Source organism: Suncus etruscus, chromosome 19 (assembly GCF_024139225.1).
Source record: "Suncus etruscus isolate mSunEtr1 chromosome 19, mSunEtr1.pri.cur, whole genome shotgun sequence".
Taxonomy (NCBI): Eukaryota; Metazoa; Chordata; class Mammalia; order Eulipotyphla; family Soricidae; genus Suncus; species Suncus etruscus.
This window is the reverse complement of record NC_064866.1, coordinates 8,483,324-8,492,409: the sequence shown is the minus strand read 5'-3', so window position 1 is coordinate 8,492,409 and position 9,086 is coordinate 8,483,324. Positions and strand designations below refer to the sequence as shown.

Below are 9,086 nucleotides of genomic sequence, written 5' to 3'. Positions count from 1 at the left end.
CACTTAGAGGAGAGGGGAGGGTGGAATCTCGATCTCTATACTTATAGTTGATCATAAACTAGGTGGTAGTAACTAGATAGGAATTTAGTCATTAGTTTCTCAGCAAGAAAGAACATTCTTAAAGCTCTACAAATGCTTCAATCTTGAACTACAGCAAAAAGTAGGTTTAGAGAACACTAATGTAAGGGCAAATGATTTTGGTGAAAATACCAGCTTATAGATAGCAGTTGACTGTAAAATATAGATGCTTTTTCCTGAAATGAATATTGAGACCAGATGAAGAGATAATGCAGGCAGTAGGATGCTCGCTTTGCACACAGTAGACCCAGGTTTGATGCCTGACATTGCATATGGTGTTCCGAGAATCACCAGAAGTAATTCTTGAGTACAGAGCAAGGAATAACTTCTAAACCATTCGAGGTGTGACCCCCAAACAAAACTAAACAAAGAAAAATATTTAAATAGAGGAAATTAACACCAAGAATAACTCCTTGGGTAACCTTCAAGGCTGGGAAGCAAAAAGAAATTCATGAGAATTGTCCTCCCTCCACCTCCGCTCCCATCCTGCCTTCCATTGCCTCCACCCTCAGCCCCGGGGCTGCTAGAATGAGGACAATTCAGTGGTGGGATTTCCCCTGATTTAATGTTAATATGTACCTAAAATATTGCTGTGAACGATATGTAAGCCACTATAATTAAAATAAAAAATATAATTAAAAAAAAGTAAAAAATATTTCATGAGAAGACAGAAGGTATTTGTTCTGAGAAGGAGGAAGAGAACCAGTCCAACTCTATGTAACAGAAATCAGGCATTTTTTTTTTTTCATTTTAAGGTGGGAGAAATATCTGGGCCACACCCAACCATGCTCAGGGCTTACTCTTGGCTCTGTGCTTAGGAGTTACTCCTGGAGGGCTCAGAGAAACCATATGTGATTCTAGGGATTGAAAACAATTGCATAAAAGTCAAGTACTTTATCTGTGTACTATTGCTCTGGCTTCATATCAATACAGAAGGATTGTGGCATTGTGGACCCACTTTTGGGAGGGGGTCACACTCAGCAGTGCTCAGGAGTTACTCCTGGCTCTGCTCTCAGAAATCACTCCTGGTAGGCTCGAGGACCATATGAGATGCTGGGATTCAAACCAGAATCCATCCTGTGTTCGCCGCATGCAAGGCAAAAGCCATACTGCTGTGCTATTGCTCTGGCCCCAGTAGACCCATTTTTACACAGAGATAAAAATTAAGCATGAGACGTTGGACTGAAGCCCAGTACTACCACCAACTTATCTGACCATATCTCTCTTTCCTTGATCCCTCTGCCATCCATAGATCATCTCTCCCTACAGCTCTAGATCCTGTTTTTCTGCTTCCATGGTCCATTGGTATCTTTTATCTCCCTAGTCTCTCAGCCAAGAATATCCTCAAGATATTATTAACAAACACATCTGGATGATGGTGTGGCTCTTCAATAGAGCACATGTTTTGCACATGTGAAGTCCTGGATGTCATTTCTGGTAAAGAAGAAAGAATATACATACACACACACCACACTCAAATACACCTACCAACCTTCTTCTATTGGTGGTAGCACTGGCTTCAGTCCAACATCTCATGCTTAATTTTTAATCTCTGTGTAAAAATGGGTCTACTGTGTGCAGATACTGAGATCTCTAGACACAGAGGTCTGATTGTATCACCCAGGACGGAGCAGAAGTCTTCCAAACACCGCAAAAACACCACCGGGAGAGTAAATGATCCTGAACAGAGTCTATAGTTAATCCCGTGACAATATACTCCAAGAGTGGAGAAACCCCATATCTCTTAGGCCAAGTGAATTCCTTTTCGAATGACCTCAATATTTACTGTGCCAGGGCAGGAGGGAAAAAAAAAAGCAAAAAGCACAAAACATTGTTTATTTTTTATATATTATTTTTTATCTTCATTTATTATTATTTTTTTTATTTACCTATCTATTTTTGGTCGATTTCTTTGTTTGGGTGTGGTTATTGAAGTTGTTGTCCCCAGTTATACTTATTTTTTTCTCTTCTTTTCTTTTCTTTCTTTTTTTTTTTTTTTTTTTTTTTTTTTTTTTTTTTTTTTTTTTTTGGTTTTTTGGGCCACACCCTGTGACGCTCGGGGGTTACTCCTGGCTATGCGCTCAGAAGTTGCTCCTGGCTTCTTGGGGGACCATATGGGACGCCGGGGGATCGAACCCCGGTCCGTCCTAGGCTAGCGCAGGCAAGGCAGGCACCTTACCTCCAGCGCCACCGCCCGGCCCCCTTCTTTTCTTTCTTTATGTGCTATGCCACGTTTCTTATCTCAAGACCATGGCGTTTTTGTTTGTTTGTTTTTTTAAATATGGAACGCTTCACAAATTTGCGTGTCATCCTTGCGCAGGGGCCATGCTAATCTTCTCTGTATTGTTCCAATTTTAGTATATGTGCTGCCGAAGCGAGCACTGTTTTTTGTTTTTTGTTTTTGTTTTTTTGTGGTGCTTATCGTTATAGTTGGAGTCCTCACTGGATATTTGACACTTCTTTCTGTACTGGTGGAGTGCTTCACCTTCTTTTTCTCCTTTGTCTCTCAAACCGATGATGAGAGCCTATAGAAGGATTCCGCCCATTTTTGGCATATTAGACTTTTACCCCAGTTTATTACTTTTCTCTTCTTCAAACAAAACCACGCAACTTGAACTAGCTAGTCCTCCCAGTTAGAGGGGGAAATAAGGGAGGCACCAAGACCAAACAGGTGCAAGATTACTAAGTAGTAGGCTAGGTACAGAGGGGACCACATATTCTAGCAGCCCTGGGGGTGAGGGAAGAGGATATGGGAAGTAGGCCAAAAACGAAGGTGTAGGGAGGACAATTTGGTGATGGGAATCCCCCCTGATTTTATGTAAATATGTACCTAAAATATTATTGTCAACAATATGTAAGCCACTATGATCAAAATAAAAATTATATTAAAAAATGGGTCTACTGGAACAGAGTGATAGCACAGCAGTAAGTGTCCTTTAAATGACTGAAACCCAACTATAATCATATTTGTAATCAAGGTGTTTAAATAAAGATATTAATATTAACAAAAAATAAAACTATCAAAAAAAAAAAGAAATCCGATCATAGGATTCAAGCTCTCGGAATGAGCTCCACTACTTCTATTAATTGCCAGACTTGCTGAGCAAGGCCAGACACTGCATTTAGCTATGATTAAACAGACTGAGTGACAATATGGGCATTTAACAGGAATATGAATTGAAAGATCTTAGAGGGCAAGATAAGAACTTTTGATTTTCAAGTAAGAGAAATGGACATTCTGTATATTTTTTATAAAGGCGTGGTGTGACATCTATATACTAAAGATTATGGAAAATTAGACGTAGCACAAGAACCATCATTGGAGGTTTGCACTTTGACTATTGTACAGATGCAATAACTTTGTACACCAGAAGCTTTCACATTAATACTATCAGAGCTATATTACCTCAATAACCAAAGATACTTTTTGAAAATAAAATACACATGAAAGTTAAAAAAATATATATATATAAATATATATATATTACCACTGTTAAATCAATCAACACCATTAGCTCAACAGATACCTCTTAGATGAAACTTCAGGTATTATTTAATATCTTAGCTGGCTTCCATTATTACTTAATAATTTAATTATTTTCATTTATTGCAATGGCCTCCCACCATGCCTCTGAACTTTTCTTTTTGCTGCTTTTCCTCACCCTCTCTGCACACTCTCTCAGCATTCTCTTCCTCCATATTTGTCTTTGGTGCTGTATTCATTCCATTGCATATGGCACTAGGTGGGGTCCCTCAGGAAAGCTCACCAGCAGTCACCACCATATATATGTTGAAACATATCTTTGTCTTGAATCTGTCTCTTCAGCCCAGACTTTCCTATGAGCTCAAGAACAATATAGGGCTTCTACTTGACTATCAGAAAACTCAATTTTTATGCTATCCTTATCTAAAATGTAGTGGTTCTGCTCTAAATATAACAGAAAGCATTGCAGCATTAGCTGCCCTCTCCAAATCTGAAAAATTGCTTGGCCAAAATGGCGCCCCTTACTTTTCCTTCAAGGCTCCTCATTTTCCTGTTGACCTCGGAGAAGAACAAGTTCTATTCACACAACTGATCCGGCGGGAATTAATGAACTTCTTCTAGACTAATCCATCCTCATGACCCCATTCCTAAACTCTCACTCCAGACACAACTCATCTTCAAGACCTGCTTATTACATTACCCATCACCTCTCTTCTTCCTCCCACCTCTTTCCACTGCCCTTTAGTTCCTGACTTCGACTTTGTGGTATGGGACCTGGTTTCTCTTGAAGTTCTCCTTCCCCTGCTCCAATTTCTCTCAAATTTCTTCTCCACAGGGGCCAGAGCAGTGGCACAAGTGGGAGGTCACTTGCCTTGCATTCGCTAACCTAGGATGGACTTCAGGTTCAATCCCCCAGCATCCCACATGGTCCCCCAATCCAGGAGTGATTTCTGAGTGGATAGCCAGGAGTAACCCCTGAGTGTCACCAGGTGTGCCCCCCCCAAAAAAACCCCCAAAAATTCTTCTCTGTGATATTTTTCTTGAAAGGTCCCCTAACATTTAGATGAACTAATCCAGTTTCTATCTGCACCTCTGCTTTTCTATTTAAATACTTATGTTTCAACACTGTATTCCTGAAACTCGAGCATATATAACTTTGTAATTTACAGCGACTCAGTCTTTTAAAAAAATTAAATGCTTCAATTTCCTCTTATGATTTCAAAGGAATAAAATTTGGAGGTACCAGAAATATGAAGCCAAGATTTTTTTGGGAGGTGTACCTAGGTAACTGAGAGTCACACATCTCTGAGTTATGTTATGTCTTTCTTCCCCATTCGCTCAGTAACTACCATATATGACTTTTGCTTTCAGGAACTTTTTTTCTCACTTAACCCTTGGTAGACCCATGACACACTTTGCATTGATCTAAAATTGCATGTCTCATTTAATCTTTGAATTGCTGACTTATTTTTCAGATTCATCATTGGCATTAACTATTTTAAGATAAGGGTTAGGCATTGTGAAATAATGATTCTCCTATTCTGATTAAGCTTCTATTGAATTAATAGCAGTAATTAAGTAGCATAATAGTTGAAAAATTAAATGTTTAAAAATAAGAATCTATGATGAGAGACAGAAAGATAGTACAGGAGGGCTGGGAGATAGCACAGAAGTAGGGCATTTATGTTATACACAGTCAATCCAGTGGGTCAATGGTGGTTCAAATCCTGGTATTCCATATGGTCCCCTGAACCTGTCAGAAGTGATTTCTGAGTGCAGAGCCAGGAATAACCCCTGAGCACCACCAGGTGTGACCCAAAAAGGAAAAAAAATGTACAGCAAAGTGCTTGCCTTGCATTTGGCTAACTAGGTTCAATTCTTGGCACTGTATGTTGTCCCCCAAGTCTTAATACTAGTGATTTCAGAACATACAAGAGTAAGCCCTGAGCATTGCTGAATGTGGCAAATAATAATAATAACAACAATAAATTAATATCTATAAATGGACAAGAGAAATGGTGCAATAGAGTTGGCACATGCCTTGGATGCTTCCAAACTGAATTTGATGTGAATACCCCATGTGGTCCAAGCACTGCAGGGAATAATCTCAAGCACAGACTCAAGAGTAAGCCCTGAGCTCCTCTGGGTGTGGCCCCAAAACAAAAAAAAATAACAATTCTCAGGAACTCATGTGATTCAATTCACAATTCAACCATAACATACTGTATAGCATCTGTAACCATAGGGAAATTGCTTAATGTACTATAGCTAATTTCTTATCTATACAATTAGGCAAACATCATTGGGCCACTGTGATTTATTAATTAATGAAGTGACAAAATACCAGCAGAAAATAAATTCTTAATAAATATTAAACTAGTAATCAATTGAGATGCTTGGAAGAACTTAATTAAAATTGTTTTTAATAACTGAAAAATAATTTATGGATTTTAGACTTTCTACTAGTTATCTTACCAGTTGTTACATGCTGAGTTAAACATAACTAGCTATAGAGCAGAATATTAGCATAGTTCTCAATAAAATTGTCAAATTTTTCCCCTGAGAAGAGTTACTTTAATAAACTGGTTGTGCCCTGTTGGAGTCACAGATTCATACAGCTAGAGATATTATCTCTCATGCCAGGAACATGAGGATGTGGTGGAAATGTTGCCTCATGTTTATGCAAATTTCCTAGTCAAAAGTTATGTGATAATTTATAACCCAGTGCTCCATACACTCCTTCACCCTACTTCCAGTATAGACAGTGAGAGTTCTTTCTTCTACGGGTTGAAAAGGACATAGGCATGCAAAGATATCTTCATCACATGAAAGCAACGTCATGAATGCTCTTGGACACTTAAGTAGATTGGTTCTCAGACTAACTGCAGAAATCGGAGTGATAATACAGTGGATAAAGTGCTTGCCTTGCATGGAGCCATCCTAAGTTTGAGCCCCTGCATCCTCATATGGTTCCCTGAATCTGCCAGGAGTGATCCCTGAAATTAGAACCAGTGGTAAGCCCTTAATTACCACCAATGGGAGTGGCCCAAATAAAAACCCTCAAAAAAAACAAAGACTAAATAAATGCAATAATTTTGACACTTTTACAGATTAGGAATAACCAAGTGAGAGAAAGCCACTTTGAGCAAAAAGGAAAATAAACAGTGGAATTATTTCCCAAATCTTTCTTGGTCACTGAGGTCTCGTTTCAACAGCCAATATGCTGATACTACAAACCTAATTGACAAACCGCTAAACAGTTCAATTTCTTCTATTAATATGCCTTTACCTGCAGAAACATTTATATTTGGACCCCATCCAGTTGTTGCTGCTACCAGATGGTTTATAGATGCATGCTGAGACACATCTAAAAAGTAACATCTGGAAATCTCTGAATCACAGTCTTCTTACTAAAATATCCCTGTGGGAACAGAGGCCTCAAAAAGAGAAAAATCTAAACTTTTAATGAATATCATTAAGGATGTGAGATATTCATTTTTCTCTCTCAACTGAAACTTCCAGCAAACAAAACAGACATTAGTCTAAAACTTTCATTGAAAAGGAACCTTTCAGATTTTGTTATGAAGATGTCATTTTTTTGAGAGGGGAGTCTGTAATACAAGTTTGTGAAAATGGCCCACTAACCAGAAGGTCTGTCTAGAGAGCCATTTGTCCAAGGTTGGTGACAGATTTGTACTGACCTCTTCATGTATGTCTACTTCAGGGACCTGAAGCCACCAAGCTCCCTGGTTTGCTCCAAAATTTAATAAAATAAGTACATGAAATTGTTTTTAAAATACACATGTAGTAATGTGTCACATTAACACATAGTGAAGCCCTGTTCAAAAAAAATCTATTTGTCCAGAACAATAGTACAGAAAATAATCCAGAAGTAGCAGGTTGTAGAAGGCCTGGGCAGGAGAGAGTTGCACAGGTACATAAAAAAATACAACTCAGCTTTTATTCTCAGTTCTGTGATTAAATGACCAGAATTGATGGGTCAGCTTCTATTACATGGGGATAAGAATGGAGAGACAATTTTAGCTATTTCTGACTCTGGAAATTGTCTATGCAGAATATTGTTATCATTTGTGACTTTTTGAAGTCACAGGTTTATTACAATGAGGAGCCATATCAGAGGGACTAGTCTAGACCTGGACTTCTTAAACTTTCCCCCACTTACAAACTCTTTTTGCCCAATAAATTTTGTGACCCCCCCAAGCATAAAAATAGGTATACAACCTAAAATAGTTGCTGATAATACAACATAACTGTATTTTAAATCTAGTTTTGGTGATCTCCACATTTAGTGATGTGATCCCAATGAGACCATACCCCCAAATTGAACTCTAGGCCATGTGAATTTACTACACCCTATGAGAAAGTTTATTAAGTTAATGGATAGATAAACCAATAATCTATTCTTTCATGTATAAATCATTTCATTCTTTTGGATACAAAATATTTTATATTAGGTAAATAGCATAATATTTCTATTATCTTGTGCTACATAGCAGGTCGCTCCACAATATAATGTCTTTGGCACCAGAGAGATAGCACAGCAGTATATTTTTTGCATGTAGTTAACCTGGGTTTGATCCCTTGCATCTTACATGGTTCTCTAAGTCCTCCAGTGGTAATTCCAGAGTATAGAGCCAAGAGTAACCCAAGAGCACTGTGATCCAAAAACAAAACAAAAAAATCAGTGGCTAAAATCACAAATCACAAAGATTTGTTATTTATAATGATTCTGTTCATTGATGAGAAGTTCTGCTAGTTTTGCCTGATTTCATACTTGGGTTTGCACTCAGCGAATAAATCATTTGGAAGTTGAGGAGATGGACCACCAAAAAGACTTCTCCCTAGCCCCAGGTATTCATCACTATGGAGGGTAGTCCACTTTACCCACGTGGCCACAAGCAAACTTGCAAGAAGGCAAGACACAGTGGGCAAGTGTTTACCAAGTCGTTTCCTGTGTCAAGTGTGCTGATGCTTCCTTGGACACAGCAGGTCTGTTGAGCAAAGGAAGCCAATAGCAGGAAGTAAAAGTTCGAGGTCTGTTTCTTTGTGACCCAATAAAAGAACAACACACAACAGAGTGATTAAATAAATACATTCAAAAGGTTTCATAAGAGCATTGAGTCATAATGTATTCTCAATCACCAGTGTGTCCATTCAAATGTCAGCTCTCCTGGTGAGGTTCCACTCTGTTATTTTTAAGATGTCAGTGTTTTCGAAAGAGATGGGAGCCTCTGCTCTAAATAAATTTAGCATCTCCTTACCTCATATCTAAAATAGTGGATCTGATGCATTTGTTTGGGATGATATCTGACATATCAAAGAAATATTACTTCTTTGTTTATTATGTTTTTCACCAATGTAAGACAGTACCTATTAAATAAAAATTGTTCTAAACATTCATTTTTGTTTCTGGAGAGACAGCATAGGAAGTTAGGCACTTGCCTTGCATATGCTGGCTCCAGTTAGATCTCTGACACTGCATACAGACCACAAAGTAATACCA

The 9,086-nt window shown here is 38.3% G+C and overlaps 1 non-coding gene across 1 annotated transcript; it reads right to left on the bottom strand.

The window, feature by feature from the left end:
- Positions 1 to 2,353: 2,353 nt before the first annotated feature.
- On the bottom strand, positions 2,354 to 2,460 carry LOC125997642 (U6 spliceosomal RNA). Its single transcript, XR_007491682.1, has one exon. It is a non-coding gene; the product is annotated as a U6 spliceosomal RNA (small nuclear RNA).
- Positions 2,461 to 9,086: the final 6,626 nt, after the last annotated feature.